The following is a 15780-nucleotide window of genomic DNA, read 5'->3' as shown; positions in this document are numbered from 1 at the left end:
AAAAAAAAAGGATCACTTAGGGATGCATGGCTGAGGTATGAGGTATATGAATCAATTGGCAAGAGATATTAAAAAGACATCAGAAAAATCAAAAGGAAAGAAAAATTTCTGGATGAAAATATAGACTATCAAAGTCTTATGTGTAAAAATTCCAAGTAGAAGAAAAATAAATCTATAACAAGTCCTTCAATCAGGGCCCAATCAAAATGATCTAAGTAATGATGCATTTACTCAGTCAGTAGCCAGGACTACAGAAAGGTACCACACTATGAGAGGCAGAAAAGGGGACCAGATTATAGGAGCCAAGTAGGAGCCAAGGTTTCGGGGATACTCGTCTGTGAGTATCTTCAGGGTGAGTGTGGATACAAGGAAAGCCTATGTCTTAACACATGTTAAACATAGTAACCTCGAGACTTCACACTAGGTTCAAGACCTTTGTGTATTGGCCTAGAAGTGCATCAATCCATCCTAGATTGGCCTTTCTTTGGCCCTATGAAATGGCTCTTGTGTGTATCTCTTGTCCTGGAATCAGACAGAATCATTAAGCAAAGTCCCATAATTTTTTAAATAATTAGTGGCATCATTTTTATAGTCACAAGCCTTTTGGGCATGCTCTGACAAATGTATCTTACACTTGTAGTACTGAAAAATCAAAAGGTTAAAGAAAATCTTAATGCCGGTGACATGTGCTTCAAATATAAAAAGGAGAGAAAAAATAATAAAAAAAAACTGAAAAAGTTTATTGCACATGCAAGAAAAATATAATAAAAGAGCTTTAAAAAATTCAAAAGTATAGCTTATAATCATTGACACTATGTGTCAGTTAAGAAAATATAAAATACAAGGTTTTCTCACCAAAAAATGAGATCCATTTCCTCTTTGTATTTGGCCATGATCACTGTGAGTAGAAGGCAAATGAATTGAACAAGGTTAACAATTTTTTCATCTTTAAAAATACAGTAGTACAAATATGTAGATATCAAAATCCCCCAAATTCTCAATAGCCCAATTAATTACAATAGCAAACAAACACACTTTCATATTTCACATAAGTTGCTGTATGACATTTTTAAAACCTATGAATTGATGGACATTTGTCACAATTTTTACAAACATAGAAATCTTTCAACCTTGGTATTTAAACATATTTTTTTAAACAAAGTAAAACTCATCTTGGGTTTAGAAGATAATCAAGAAATCTATATATCATTCTGGTAGAAGTAAAATAGTGAGCTGAAGAGCATAAATAAAGGGGTGCTCCTTTTTATTGGAGGTTTATAGGGATACAAATGCCCTGAGTTTAACTGCCCAACTTCCATTCACATGTGGGAAGGTTGGGGGTTATAAAATACATTTCACTTCAGCTACTGTAATGGGCCTTACCTCGTGGTAGGGGCAGGCAAAAATAACCAGATTGTTAAAAAAAATTCCAAAAATCATATTTAAAAAACCCTTAAAATCAAATCATTTGAGGTATTTAGCACATTAAATTTCCAAAGGTTGTTAATACAATTATAACCAGTTCTGAAGTCCATCTATCCTCGGCAAAATAAAAAAAAGCTGTTTTTTCACATATGGGCTTATTCACAACACTATTTGTTCAACACAGTTATAGGGGAAAAACAACAGAATTTTAAAACTCAGTACATTCAAAATAAATTCAATCAACCTTCAGTTCACAGAATAGTATTCAATACAGTACCGAGAAGGTATTTAAGTTGATTCAAAGGCTTTTGAGGGGCTTGGCTCTTTTTGGACTTCCGTTTTGGAGCAGGCTCGTCTCTTGCGTGATGTGAGGTTATTTTGTCTAGGCCTCTGGCCTAGGCACATGTTTCTTACTTGTATATTCTTTAATCTTTAGCCTTTAATAAACCTCTAAAAAATATAATACTCCTTGCAGAGAGAAACTAATTTCTACCTGCCTCAGTCTCCCCATCTCCCCTAAATTTTAATCTTTACACAGTGTAGAAAATGGAACAGAATCTAAAGGGAAGAAAACAAATAGGAATAAATATAAATTAAACTTTGGATTAAAAAAATCAACTTCATAAGCACATCATAAGGAAGGCATGATGGAAGTTCATCTCAGTGTGAGTTAAAAGTCAATAATTTGGGGGCAGCTAAGGGGCTTAATAGATAAAGACCCAGAACTGGAAGTAGGAGGTCCTAGGTTCAAATCTTATGTCAGACACTTTCTAGCTGTGTAAACTTGAATAAATCACTTAATATTAATAAATAAAGTCATTGCCTAGACCTTATAGCTCTTCGATCTTGGAACTGATATTCAGTATCAGTTCTAAGACAGAAAAGGGACTTTCCTCAAAATAACAATTAGCATTCATTTAAAACCATCAGCAAATATCATCTATGATGGGAATAAGTTAGAAACCTTCCCATTAATATCAGTAGTGAAACAAAGGTGTCCATTATCTTGAATATTTTTAATATAGCATTAGAAATGCTAGTTGTAGTAATTAGAGAAGAAAAAGAAATTGAAGGAATTAAAGTAGGCAATGAGGAAACTAAACTGTCACTCGTTGTGGATGATATGATGGTATACTTGGAGAATCCTAGGAAATCAACTAAAAAGCTAGTAAAATAATTAACAATTTTAGCAAAGTTGGATGATACAAAATAAACACATAAATCATCAGCATTTTTATACATTTCCAACCAAAATCAGCAGCAAGAGTTAGAAAGAGAAACTCTATTTAAAATCGCTCTAGACATAAAATATTTGGGAATCTATCTGTCAGGACAATATCAACACAATTACAAAACACTCCACACAAATAAAACTAGATCTAAACAACTGGGAAAAAATTAATTGCTCAAAGGCAGGCTGAGCTACTACAATATAAATGACAATCTTACCTAAAGTAATTTACTTATTTAGTGCCATATCTTTCAAACTAACAAAAAAATATTTTATAGAATTAGAAAAAATAACAAATTCATCTGGAAGAAAAAAAATGTCAAGAATATCAAGGGAACTAATGAAAAAAATGTGAAGGATGGGGGCCTAGCAATACCAGATCTTAAGCTGTACTATAAAGCAGTGATCATCAAAACAATCTGACACTGGCTAAGAGACAGCAGGGTGGATCAATGGATAGACTAGGAGTAAATGACCTCAGCAATCTAGTGTTTCATAAATTCAGAGATCCCATATTTGGAGATAAGAAATCACAATTTGAAAAAAAACTGTTGGAAAAATTGGAAAACAGTATGGCAAAAATTAGGTCTAGATCAATATTTCATACTCTATATCAAGATCAGTTCAAAGTGAGTGTATGACTTAAGCATAGAGTAATATTATGAGCATATTAGGTAAACATAGAATAATTTACCTATCAGCTCTATGGAGAAGGGAAGAATTTAAGACCAAGCAAGAAATAGAGAACCTTATAAGACATGAAATGGATAATTTTGATTATATTAAATTAAAAAGATTTTGAACAAACAAAAACAATGCAACCAAAATTAGTAGGGCAGAAACAAACTGGGGGAAAAAATTCCATAACAAATTTCTCTGATAAAGGTCTAATTTCTGAAATATATAAAGGACTAAATCAAATTTATATAAAAAATGTCACTCTCCAATTGATAAATTGTCAAGGGATATAAATAGGCAACTTTCAGAGGAAGAAATCAAAGCTGTCAATAATCACATGAAAAAATGTTCTAAATGCCTTTTGATTACAGAAATGCAAAGCAAAACAATTCTGAGGTACCCCCTTACACCTAGCAGATTGGTCAGTACAACATTAAAGGAAAATAAAAAATTTTGGAGGGGATGTGGCAAAATTGGGACACTGAAGCATTGCTGGTGGAGTTGTGAATTAATCCAATCATTCTGGAAGGCAATTTGGAATTATGCCCAAAGGGCTTTAAAATAATAGAATGAATACCTTTTGATTCAGCAATACCACTATTAGGTCTATATCCCAAATAGATTTAAAAAAAGTGGGAATGAACCTGTTTGTACCAAAATATTTATAGTTGTGTTTTTTGTGTTGGCAAAAATTTGGAAACTGAGGGGATGCCGTACAATTGGGGAATGGCTGAACAAATTGTGGAATAAAGACATTGATGGAATACTATTGTCCTACAAGAAATGATGAACAGGATGATTTCAGAAAGAAATGGAAAGACCTACATGAATTGACACAGAGTGAAATGAGCAGAACCATGGGAATGTTATACACAGTATCTGAAATATTGTGGAATGATCAAATATCATTGAATTTGCTACTAATGGTAATGCAATGATTCAGGACATTACAAAGGGACTTATGAGAAAGAACACTATCCACATGTAGAGAAAAAAAAAGCTCTTGGAATAGAAATGCAAAAGAAAATATGTGATTTATCATTTGGGTTTTGGTTTTATAAGATTACTCTCTTACAAAAATGAATAATATGGAAATGGGTTTTGAGTGATAATACATGTATAACCTGGTGGAATTGCTTGTTAACTCAGGAAGAAGGGAGGGAAGAGGGGAGAGTGAGAACATGAATCATGTAATCTTGGAAAATGTATGTACAAATTTATTACTGGAATAAAATAAATAATTTTTAAAATTCTAAGATAGAAAGTAAGGTTTTTAAAAAATAATAATGTGATAAAGTAGCCCCGGCACAAAAAATAATACAATACTAATACATTCTCAGACTGTATCAAGAGGTCTTCTGTCAAAGACACTGGGAATGTTCAATCCTCTGTACTATACTTTTGACGAGGCAATACTTAGAAAGAAAAAATAGTTGTATATAATATTATCAATGACTAGTTAATACATCTGTTTCCATATTATTTTTATTTATTTTATTTTTTATTATATATATATTATATATAAATAAATATTATTATATTTATTTTTATTATACATATGTATAAATATATATAGGTGCATATAATATTATATATGTTATATATAACTTCACAAAATCTTTCTATATATAAAGAGAATTCATATATATATATGCATTTATATATACATATCTAATTATATATACAAGTGAAAAGGGACTTATCCTCTCTTTGTTTTCTTTGATATAATCAATCAGTGACCTTTGATGTGCAAGTACAGACATCCCCTCAGACACAGGAAATTGATCCCACAGGCACTGCCCCCCTGGGTGGTGTCAGTCAAATTAAGGAACTCTGATTGGTTCCTGAGATGTGACAAGGGAGAGGATGGAGAAAATGGCTTATAAAGGCGTGACTGGAGGTCTGAACACACATTCTTGCATTGGTGACACTCTTGCTAGAGACACTACTGAGCTGATGACTCTTGCTGAAGGGAGACACTTACTCTGGGGACTTTTGATGAAAAGATTCTCACAGATTTCTGACTAAAGATTGGAACCTGAAGGAGCCTTTGTCAGAGGTGAACTTCATTCCATCAGAATGCATTGTGGGGGGAGGGGGCAGCTGGGTGACTCAGTAGATTGAGAAGCAGGCTCAGAGATGGGAGGTCCTCGGTTCAAATCTAGCTTCAGACCCTTCCTAGCTGTGTGACCCTGGGCAAGTCACTTAACCCCCATTGCCTAGCCCTTACCACTCTTCTGCCTTGGAGCCAATACACAGTATTGATTCTAAGACGGAAGGTAAGGGATTAAAAAAATAAAGAAAGAATGCAATTAGGGTATTTAGCTAAAGAGCTTCCTACCTCTTTCCTACATTTCCCTCTCTTTACTATCTCTATTTTGATTAAGCTAAATTGTTAAAGATACTAACAGATTCATAATTTAATTTTAATTTTTAATTATTATAATTTGGCAACCTTTTAACTATTATATAGATACAAGTATGTGTATATATATTTATATATAAACACACACAAACCCCTTTGTATTTAACAGCAACAGCTTGCTATTATAGCCATCTGTGTATGTATTATATACAAACACCTATATAATATATAGTAACATGATATATATACACATACACTTGTACATATGTGTGTATCTAATATTAACAAGAACATTGCTAAATTAGAATTGTCCATAAGGGTTAACAAGATGGGGAAGAAGTGTCTTGCATTCATACCATGTAAGGATTGGCTAAAGACTACTGAGGATTTTTTTTTTTTGCCTGCAAAGAAGAAGACTTAGAAGAAATATGATCTTTGTGTCTCATCATTTGAGAGGTTATCATGTCTGAAAGACACTAGACTTATGTGCTTCTTCTCAAAGGCCAGAACCAGAGACCGGGAGAGGAAGTTTCAGAGAGGCAGATTTTGACTCTACATAAGAAATAATTTATTAACAATTAGGACTACCATTTATCAAAAGCTACTATGGCTGCTAGTAGGATTCTCCTCACTGGAGAGCTTAAAGCAAGGTCTGGATGACCATATAGCCGATAAGTTAGAGAGGGAGATTTTTGTATGAGTTGAATGAATTAGCTCTAAGGTCACTCCCAGATCTTTAATACTTTGATTCTATGAGGTTCTTTCCAAGAAATACAATGTAGGATAACCAAAGCCTTTGGTCACTGTGAAGTATGTACAATTTTGTGAAGAGAGGTGATAAAATATGAAGTGTTCATATCTTGGGCAGGAAATGACCAAGATAATAATAATAATAATAAATAGTAATATTAATAATAGCTAACTTTTATGGAACACTTTAAGGTTTTCAAAACTCATCATAAATATATATATCATATTATTTGATTCTCACAACTTTGTAATGTAGGTACTATTTCTCTGTCTATTTTATAGATCAAGAAATTGAGGATTTAAAGAAGGACTGGCTCAGGGTCATATTACTAGTATAAGGCAGTATTCCAATTTATTTTTTTCAATATAGTTCTTGGAGTTGGATGAAAATAGATACGTCTATATTTAATCAATTTTTAATGGGCCCATTGTAGAGAATCTTGGCCCCCATATGGAGTAAAAAGTACAGCATTTAAAACTTCCGTTTGTGGGGCTCAGCTTGCTGATTCTCCCACGCCATCAGGAAAATGCCAGACTAAACAGATGGGCTTTTCACCATGCCCAAAAGTCAGTTTACATGTTCAGTCTTAGAAACCTAGAGGAAAGTACAGTCCAGAAGTGAAGTCCTTCCTCACCAAGTTCCTAGTCCTCTTTCCCTGATCACCTGTTGTGTCGCTCTACATTGATCAGTCTTCCTCTGAAATGGCTTCATTTAGAAGAACTGGAATTCTATTCCACATGATCATTAAAAGTCAGCAAGCACTTCGAAGGAAAAGATAACCTAAGGGTTTTCAAACTGTAAGTTATCTTAGACATCAGCCAGTTTAAAGATTACATTTTAAAAATGAGGAAACTGAGGCCCAAGAGGCTGTGATTTGTTGGGAGTCACGTAGCTGGTGGGGAACAGAACCAACTCCAACTTCATCCATATCACAGACCTCCTGACTGCTTACTTGGTCTTTTCAATTCATTATAAAAAGCCAGGCAGCACAGTCTTTATCTGGGTCTATGAGGACATGCCTTTTTTCATGAACTGGTCTATGGTAAGACCCTCATATTCACATTTATATTTTCTCATTAGGTGGAAAATTACTAATGCTTGTCGAAAATGACTTTGGAAAGTCCCTCCCCTGCCAATGACATCATAGTCTCCTGGCAACCAATGTATCTCCAACCACAAAGCCATGGAAGGAATCTAAAAATAAGGACCCAAACCCCAAAAACAGAATTAAGTGGCAATATCGCCATCTTTGATAATGGTTGGGAGAGGGGCTACATAGATTATATAAGATATAATATACATACATGCATATTCACATATATTTAAATATACATATATACACATGTACTCATATACACAAATGTATATAACCATTTATGGGGGTAGTTAAGCAGTATACTGAGCTGGGACCCAAATCAGGAAGACTTATCTTTGTGAGTCCAAAACTAGCCTCAGACACTTACTAGCTGCCACTTAACCATGTTTGCCTCAGTTTCCTCATCTCTAAAATTGTCTTGAGAAACAAATGATAAACCACTCCAATATCTTTGCCAAGAAAATTCCAAATGGGGTCATGAAGAGTTGGGTATGACTGAAACAGCTGGACAGCAACAATATATGGAAGGTCCTCTTTGTCACTTTCCTCATATGAGATAGATGATGTCGTTATTCCACACTCTCATCACTAAGAAACTTATCGCCTCCCACATTCCATCGCAGATCCCATCCCTGTATAGTTTTCAAGTGTTGGAACTGGCTGCAAGTCAATCCAACCTTATTTTTGCAATCTTCCCAGCACTCTCTGGAAATGCCATTGTACTAGGTCATGTGCTTTCCAATCCAAGCTGAAGTGTGTCATAGGAATGGATTATATCACTAATGCTGGAGAGGAGCAGTCTCTGAGACTCAGATCTTACAGCATTCTTCCTTTCCTAGATAGGTCCAAGACTGAGCAAATATTTACTCAGCAATTCTCAAGATCTCCCAGACAAGGAAGTAAAGGGCAGATTTGCCCTCCCACCATGTTACAGTGAGAAATCACTGAGACTCTAAAGAGAAGAAATGACTTACTGAGGTCACATAGAGAATAAGATGTAGACTTGGAACTGAGAAGGAAGAATCTCCTTTCCTGTGTCATATTATAAGCTTCAAGTTGTGTAATTTTCACATCATACCTCTAAGATTTATGTATTTTAGTTTCCTCGACTTCAGAGGTATCCCAGACTCAGTCTGTCCAAAAGAGCAAGGAAGATCTTAGTATAAATTCTGCCTTAATATATACTGATTGAGTGACCCTAGTGAAGTCATTCTTCTCAGGACTCTAGGCAACCCTATATGAGTCACAGAATAGATGCCCTTCCAAATAATTCCCTATTCTACTGATTCACAAGTCCAATCTCTCTCCTGATTATTTCCATTAATTCTCTTTCCAACATTCCTCTTTCTGTTCAGGACACCACTGTCATTCTAGTCACCCAGTTAAGCAATTTAGATATTATCATTGATTATTCATGCTCAATCCCCACTTATGGGCCCCCAATTCATTGCCATATATCATAATTTCAATATCTCATTTCCATCTCCTTCTCTCCACTCACACCTCAAATGCCCTAGCTCTTCACCTCTACTTCTTTTTAGGGATCAATTCCACTGCTGTCTCCTTCAAGAGACTATTATTATTTCCCTCAGTCATTGGTACCCCACTCTATCACTTTGCAGTTACTTTCTCTATTGCCCACATTCACTTATCTTTGAACCTGTAGTATAAATCCCAGAAGAATATAAGCTTCCTGAAGGCAGAGCTGTATTTGTGTTTCCTGTTCTGCAAAGACAGTAGGTGCTTAATAAATGTTCGCTCATTGACTGATGAATCTAATTAATGTTAAGTTCCCTCCAAGTTGCCTGCTAACATTTCAGGGAATCTCTGGGTTGTAATCTGACAATGGCAATGGTACTAATTCAACAGGTATTTACTAGGTGCCCGCTAAGTGCCCTCTGCAAGGAACTAAGAATATAAAGATGAAAGATCAATCAAACATAGATAACTGCTCAAGTGGGTAGCTTTTGAAGGAAAATGAACTTCATTTGAATGGACCAGAACTGCTCAGGACTTTAGGCTAACAGCATATTTCCATCCCACTACAAAAGGATCCTCCCCAGTTGAAAATTTAAATCCTTCACAGATTCATCATCTTAGCACCCACTTCTGGCAAAGCTTCACTGAACAGTGACAGAGACTTAGTGTTTGAAGTACAAATTTTTTTAAAACCTTCACCTAGGATAATCCTATTTCTCTTCCAGAATTCTCTTTTCCTTGGTTTCCATTTTTTAAAAACCCTTACTTTCTTTTTTTATTATAAGGATATTTTTATTTTGCTAATTACATGTAATAAAAAATTTCCATGTTTTCTAAAGTAATATGATCCAAATTTTCTCCCACCCTCTCTGAACCTAGAAAGTGATTCAATCTGAGAAACTCTTACTTTCTGTCTTGGATCAATACTGTGTATTGGTTCCAAGGTAGAAAAGTGGTCAGGGCTAGGCAATGGGGGTTAAGTGACTTGCCCAGAGCCACAAAGCTAGGAAATGTATGAGATGAGATTGGAACCCAGGACCTCCTGACCCCAGGCCTGGTGTTCTATCCACTGAGCCGCCTACTGCCCATACCATTTTGGTTTTTAAAGCAGGTGCAAACCTCATTTGAAGAGAGAATAATCTTTTCAGGATCATATTTCTTATTCTAAGCAACTTGTAAGCTCCTTTCTCTATTGTGTGATCAACTATGTGGCCTTAACACCTCTGCTTATGCTTGGATTTTCTACAATACTCCTCTATCCAAATAACTCACACTCTATCCAAGAGAAACAGCCTTTCGGGGAAGAACAAGTTTTCCAGGCTGACTCAAGCTTTTGTTTCTGAGATCCATCACTCCGCCATAAATGTGCTGATTATTTTCAGACTTCTTCTCTTGGTTAAGTGCTTGCTCACACGTTATAAATGAACAATTTGAAGACCACAGGGCACAGGGAATTCTTGACGTGGATCAATGATTTAGAGGTGGAAAACCACAAGAGGTCACTGAGTCCAAATCCCTGATATTTCTAATGAAGAAACTGAGGCCCAAGATTATTAAATGATTTGCCCAAGATCACAGCTGACAGCATCTAAAAATAGATTTGAACACAAATTTTCCTTAGTCCCTGTCTAGTTTCTTATTCACTATACCACAATGCCTTGTAATAGCAGTCATCAATCAAGGCACAATTTGTCTTGATCTAGATTTGGCTAATGAAGAAGAAGGTTGTTTAAGAATTTGATCTGGGGAAACCAGCTGGCTCAGTGGATTGAGAGCCAAACCCAGGGATGGGAAATCCTGGGTTCCAATCTGGATTCAGACACTTCGAGCTGTGTGACTCTGGGCAAGTCACTTAACCCTCATTCCCTAGCCTTTAACACTCTTCTGCCTTGGAACCAATGCACAGTCTTGGTTCTAAGATAAAAGGAAAGTGTTTAAAAAGAAATTGATCCAATGGAGAGTTCATACCATTAAGTATGGCGGCCAAGATTTAGCTTACTTTTGTCCATGAAATAGAAAAAGGATAAGGACATTGTGCAGTTGGCAAAATACCAAGGGATAGTTGTCATAAGGAGCCTGAGGACAAGTCAAGCATCAGTGCACCGTGTTCCTGCCCTGCGTATCTCTCCATGGACCCCAACTCTCTGGCAATACCACTGCCTCTGACTGCCTCTTGCAGTGCAGACTTTACTTGGGTTTGGTACTTCTCTGTAGCAGTGACACGTTTCTCCGTTGGATTCCTGTGTACATCACCACGGAGTCAGCGCTTCGTGTGCTCACCGCCATCTGTCGCAGCAGATGCGGAGACTGTAACACTTCTAGCTTCGGAGGGCATCCAACACCCTTGTGGGGCCTTTAAAATTCACAGCTAACAATCAAAGCCTGTGCCTGCTCGAAGCCCCTCACAAAGTCAAGATTTAGCAGTTGGTTGCCATGGTGATCTTTCCTCTTAACTTCTTTAAAAGTAGGATTTGGGGAAATTGGTTTTGAGTAGTGATGGTAGATAATGACAACAACCCTACAAAACTCTTCCATTGACGTTGGGTTGTGGCAAATGGAGAAGAGACACACCAGAGAGGCCAATGTAAACCATACTCAAATAACTTACTGACACATGGAATTGGAAAGATTCGGCTTCAAATCTTGCTTCAAACATTTATTACCTGTATGACTCTCTTCTGTACAATTTTACCTGCAGAATTTACATTTATGGCATTGTAGTAAAGCTTAAAAGAGTCAGTGGCTAGAGAGCCAGGTCTGGAGACTGGAACTTCCTGGGTTCAAATCTGATCTCATTCAGTTCTGAGCTGGGTGGTCTTGGGCAAGTCACTTAACCCCCATTACCTAGCCCTTACCATCTCCTGCCTTGGAACCAACACACAGTATTGATTCCAAGATGGAAGGTAAGGGTTGTTTGTTTGTTTTTTTAAGTAAAAAAAAAAAAGTCAACAAATCTAAATTTCTTGGCCAACCTTAAGTGCTCTGTCAACTATTCTCATTATTCTTGTTCTTGTTAATTTTCACCATGGTGTGTGTTTGTTTTTATGTATATATATATATATATATATATATACATATATATATATATATATATGGATGCATTTTCTATATCTTAAACCCTTATATATATATATATATATATATATATATGGATGCATTTTCTATATCTTAAACCCTTATATATATATATATATATATATATATATATATGGATGCATTTTCTATATCTTAAACCCTTATCTTTTGTGGTAGTATCAACTTTAAGACAGAAGAGCATCAAAAAAACTAGGCAATCGGGATTAAGTAATTTGTCCATAGAAAGTGTCAGAGGCCACATTTGAGTTGAGTTCTCCCAACTCAAGGTCTGGCACTCTATCCACTGTGCTACCTAGCTGCCCCATAACAGAGTTTTTTTTAAAGAAAAAGAGAAAGAAGAGGTAGTTATGTGGCTCAGTGGATAGAGAACCAGGCCTGGAGATAGGAGTTCCTTGGTTGTAATCGGGTCTCAGATACTTTCTAGCTTTGTGATCCTGGACAAACTTCTTAATCCTAGTTGTCTAGTTTATTTAATAAAATGGTTATTTTATTTTCTATCATTATTATTATTATTTTCAAAACCTTGTTTTCCATCTTAGAATCAATAGTGTATAATAGGTCCAAGGCATAAGAATGGTAAGGACTGTGCAATGGGACTAAGATATTTGCCCAGGGTAACACAGATAGGAATTGTCTGACATCAAATTTGAACCCAGGAGCTCCCGTCTTTGGTTTTCAATCCATTGAGCCACCTAGCTGCCCTCCCTTCCCCATTATGGTATGTATTAAAAGTTAGTCTCTGTTTCTCATTGCTTTTTGCTTTAGACTTCAGTACAAAAGAGAAATTCCAGAGCTGGATATTCCCTTCTACAATACAGATTGGTAAATATGAGAGAAAGTGTTTTGGAGAAGTGTAGGTAGAGTTCTGATCACTGAACTGGAAATATCTGGGTTCAAATCTTGCCTCTGACATATACTAGGTGATTGAGCCACTTACCATCTTACTGCCTTGGGCACTCAGGAAGCATTGAATTTATTTCAATTTTTGTTATAATGACCAGTTCTTGAATGTAGAGTTTGTAAAGTCTTTTTTAGGATCACATTCACAATCATTATTATGTTCGATATCCACAACCATGCAATAGTTATATTTGACAGATAATAGTATCTCAGTTTTTAAAATGAAGAAACATTAAAATTGTTGAATAGCTAATCTATGTCCAAAACCTAAATGATGGCAGAGTTGAGTTAAAGATGTAGTCTCTCTGATGTTGTTACACTATTTTTTCCTTTATACCATGCTGCCTCCATAGCATTTCTATCATGCTTCAGCAAGCAGAAGATGCTGGATATCATGGTTGAACATCCATTAACCTTGGGTAGTTCATTGGAGATGACTGACATCTTCTTTTCAGTTCCTGTTTCTTGATGTTAGGAAGAAATAAAAATACATTTTCATGTAGAAACATATGGATCTCAGTCTAAAAGAAGCATAACCATTTGTCAAATATATTAGGATGAGTTTTTGATTTGGGGTCTAATTAAATAGCCATCAGGGTCCCTTCCAACCATTACATTATGGAAAGTATAGTCTTCCCAGAGGAGGGATATGTTGCAACAAGTCTTATATGACTTCAATGCGTGGGTCTTTTTTTTCCTTTTATTTTTAGTAAAAGTAAGTGAATTCAGAGCAAAACGACAATAGAAACACGCCTCCTAGGAAATTGAAAGTGTGTAAAAGTTCAGAGAACTAAAAGCTCTTTCCAGCCAGTCTCCTAGCTCCTGTGCCTCACTCTGCTCAGAAGGTACCTTTCCTGGACTTCTTTCTGCTTTTACTTTTCCTGAAACAATGAATTAATCGATGATAATAATAACATCATTTTGATATTATTCATTTACTTAGCCAGGTTTATTTTTGAGTTTGAATTATAGAATTAAACAAACAAACAAAAAACAATCTTGATTTCTTAAAGGTATGTTAGGTTATTTACACACACATGCACATACATATAATATTATATCTCTTTATTCTGAAATTATCAGTTTGCCTATTTGTAGTTTTTACTCCATGCCACTTATGTCTAGAAACCTGTAAATTTATTTCAGACTAATCAATGACAAAATCATCTTTGGTCATTTACTCTTAACATTTCAAAGGACAGCTGATATGATCCATATACATCATTCCTCCATTTGTTCATATTATTCTGTATAATCTCCTTTGTAAACTATATGGTCTTTTGTCCTTCTCTTTCTACAGCTCTTCCATTGAGGATTTACTCAAGCAATATGCTGAAGATATTCTTGTCTTTTTAAAAAATATTTCATAGAAATACATGTAGCACTTGTAATATATACATATCTTTTCTGTTTTTACATGTTATATGTCCTAAATATTTCTTCCAAAACTTGTCATATATTTCACAAAACTCCAACTTAACATTTTATGTTGATTTTTCATGAGCTAGGAGCATCATTTCTTTAGCACATGGAGCAGAGGAAGTATGGTGGGGTGCGGTAGGGGTGGGATTTAGAATGAATTCCCAGCCCTCTTCTAACAAAACCTATGGATCTGTTTGTCAGTAAAGGGAGAAGCCAGGCTGAGACCCTGAGAATGATGTTCTTGTCTGTTCATATTATGGGACCACCTTGCTTCTTCTGTCTTGATTTCTCTCTGAAAAATTGAAATGCAGCATGGATTATGAGATAGCTTGTCTCATTAAACACATATTGATATCTATATATTTCCAATTCTATAGTAATTTTTTTTTAATTCAGCCCATATGTATTAATCACTTTGCATAGTTGACTATACTAGGAGCTCTAGGGGAGATATAGTTAAGAGAAATTTTCTTTATTTCTTAATGTTTATTACATAATAAAATTCTCTCTCTCTCTCTCTCTCTCTCTCTCTCTCTCTCTCTCTCTCTCTCTCTCTCTCTCTCTCTGCCTCTCTCTCCCTTTCTGTCTTTCCAAGAAATACCACTGGTATATGATGCTTTTGAATGAACAAACATGTTTATGAATAAGAAATTCTGACTCCCTGTCCCTTTGTCTTTTATCTCTTTTCTAGTTTACCTAGCCATCACATAAAAGGGTTAAAAAATTGGATTTGGGTAGGCCTGGTCCCTGTGACCGTGATGATGGGTGCTGTGGAAATTGACCAAGATGGAGCAAGGATTTTCTTGTTAATCAGTCCTCTGGTATTAACATGCTGATAACTATAGCATGTCTATTGTTGCACTGAGCTCAGAATCAGGTTTAACTTTGTATATGAACATCTTGAAAATAAAGGGATGGTGTTAAAGCTTAGGTTAGAGAAAGAGAACAGACAACTCTGTTGATGATCAACTTTATTTGCCAGGTGCAAAAGAATGACCAAAATTCATTTTATAGTTAAGGTTGGTTTTCTTGAAGGAATAAGAAAAAGATAGATAGATCTCTTTAAATCAAGCATTTACAGTTTAGACTAGTCATTATCTTTTGCTTGAAAGTAGGAGAGATGGACAAATACATTTTAGTCAATATGGCTTTCTGTTCCTTTCACACTGTGGCTTTTCTATCCACTGGGAGGTGGGATGTTCTAATGGGATTCACTGGCCCATTCATATTGTTAGGGGCAGACTTGAGTCTGACCATTTTTGTATTGATTTGCACAAGTCCAGAGTATTAATGAACTCATTCATGTTTCTCTTTCCTCCTCCCTATTCTGCTTCTAA

The 15780-nt window shown here is 35.6% G+C and overlaps 1 protein-coding gene across 4 annotated transcripts in view; it reads left to right on the top strand.

Moving 5' to 3' along the window:
* ASTN1 (astrotactin 1) overlaps positions 1-15780 on the top strand; it is a 505111-nt gene that overhangs the window by 258861 nt on the left and 230470 nt on the right. The gene's annotated exons all lie outside the window — the stretch shown is intronic.

Source organism: Monodelphis domestica, chromosome 2 (assembly GCF_027887165.1).
Source record: "Monodelphis domestica isolate mMonDom1 chromosome 2, mMonDom1.pri, whole genome shotgun sequence".
NCBI classification, from domain to species: domain Eukaryota; kingdom Metazoa; phylum Chordata; class Mammalia; order Didelphimorphia; family Didelphidae; genus Monodelphis; species Monodelphis domestica.
Note: the sequence above shows the minus strand (reverse complement) of the source record. Positions and strands in the feature narration are given on the sequence as shown.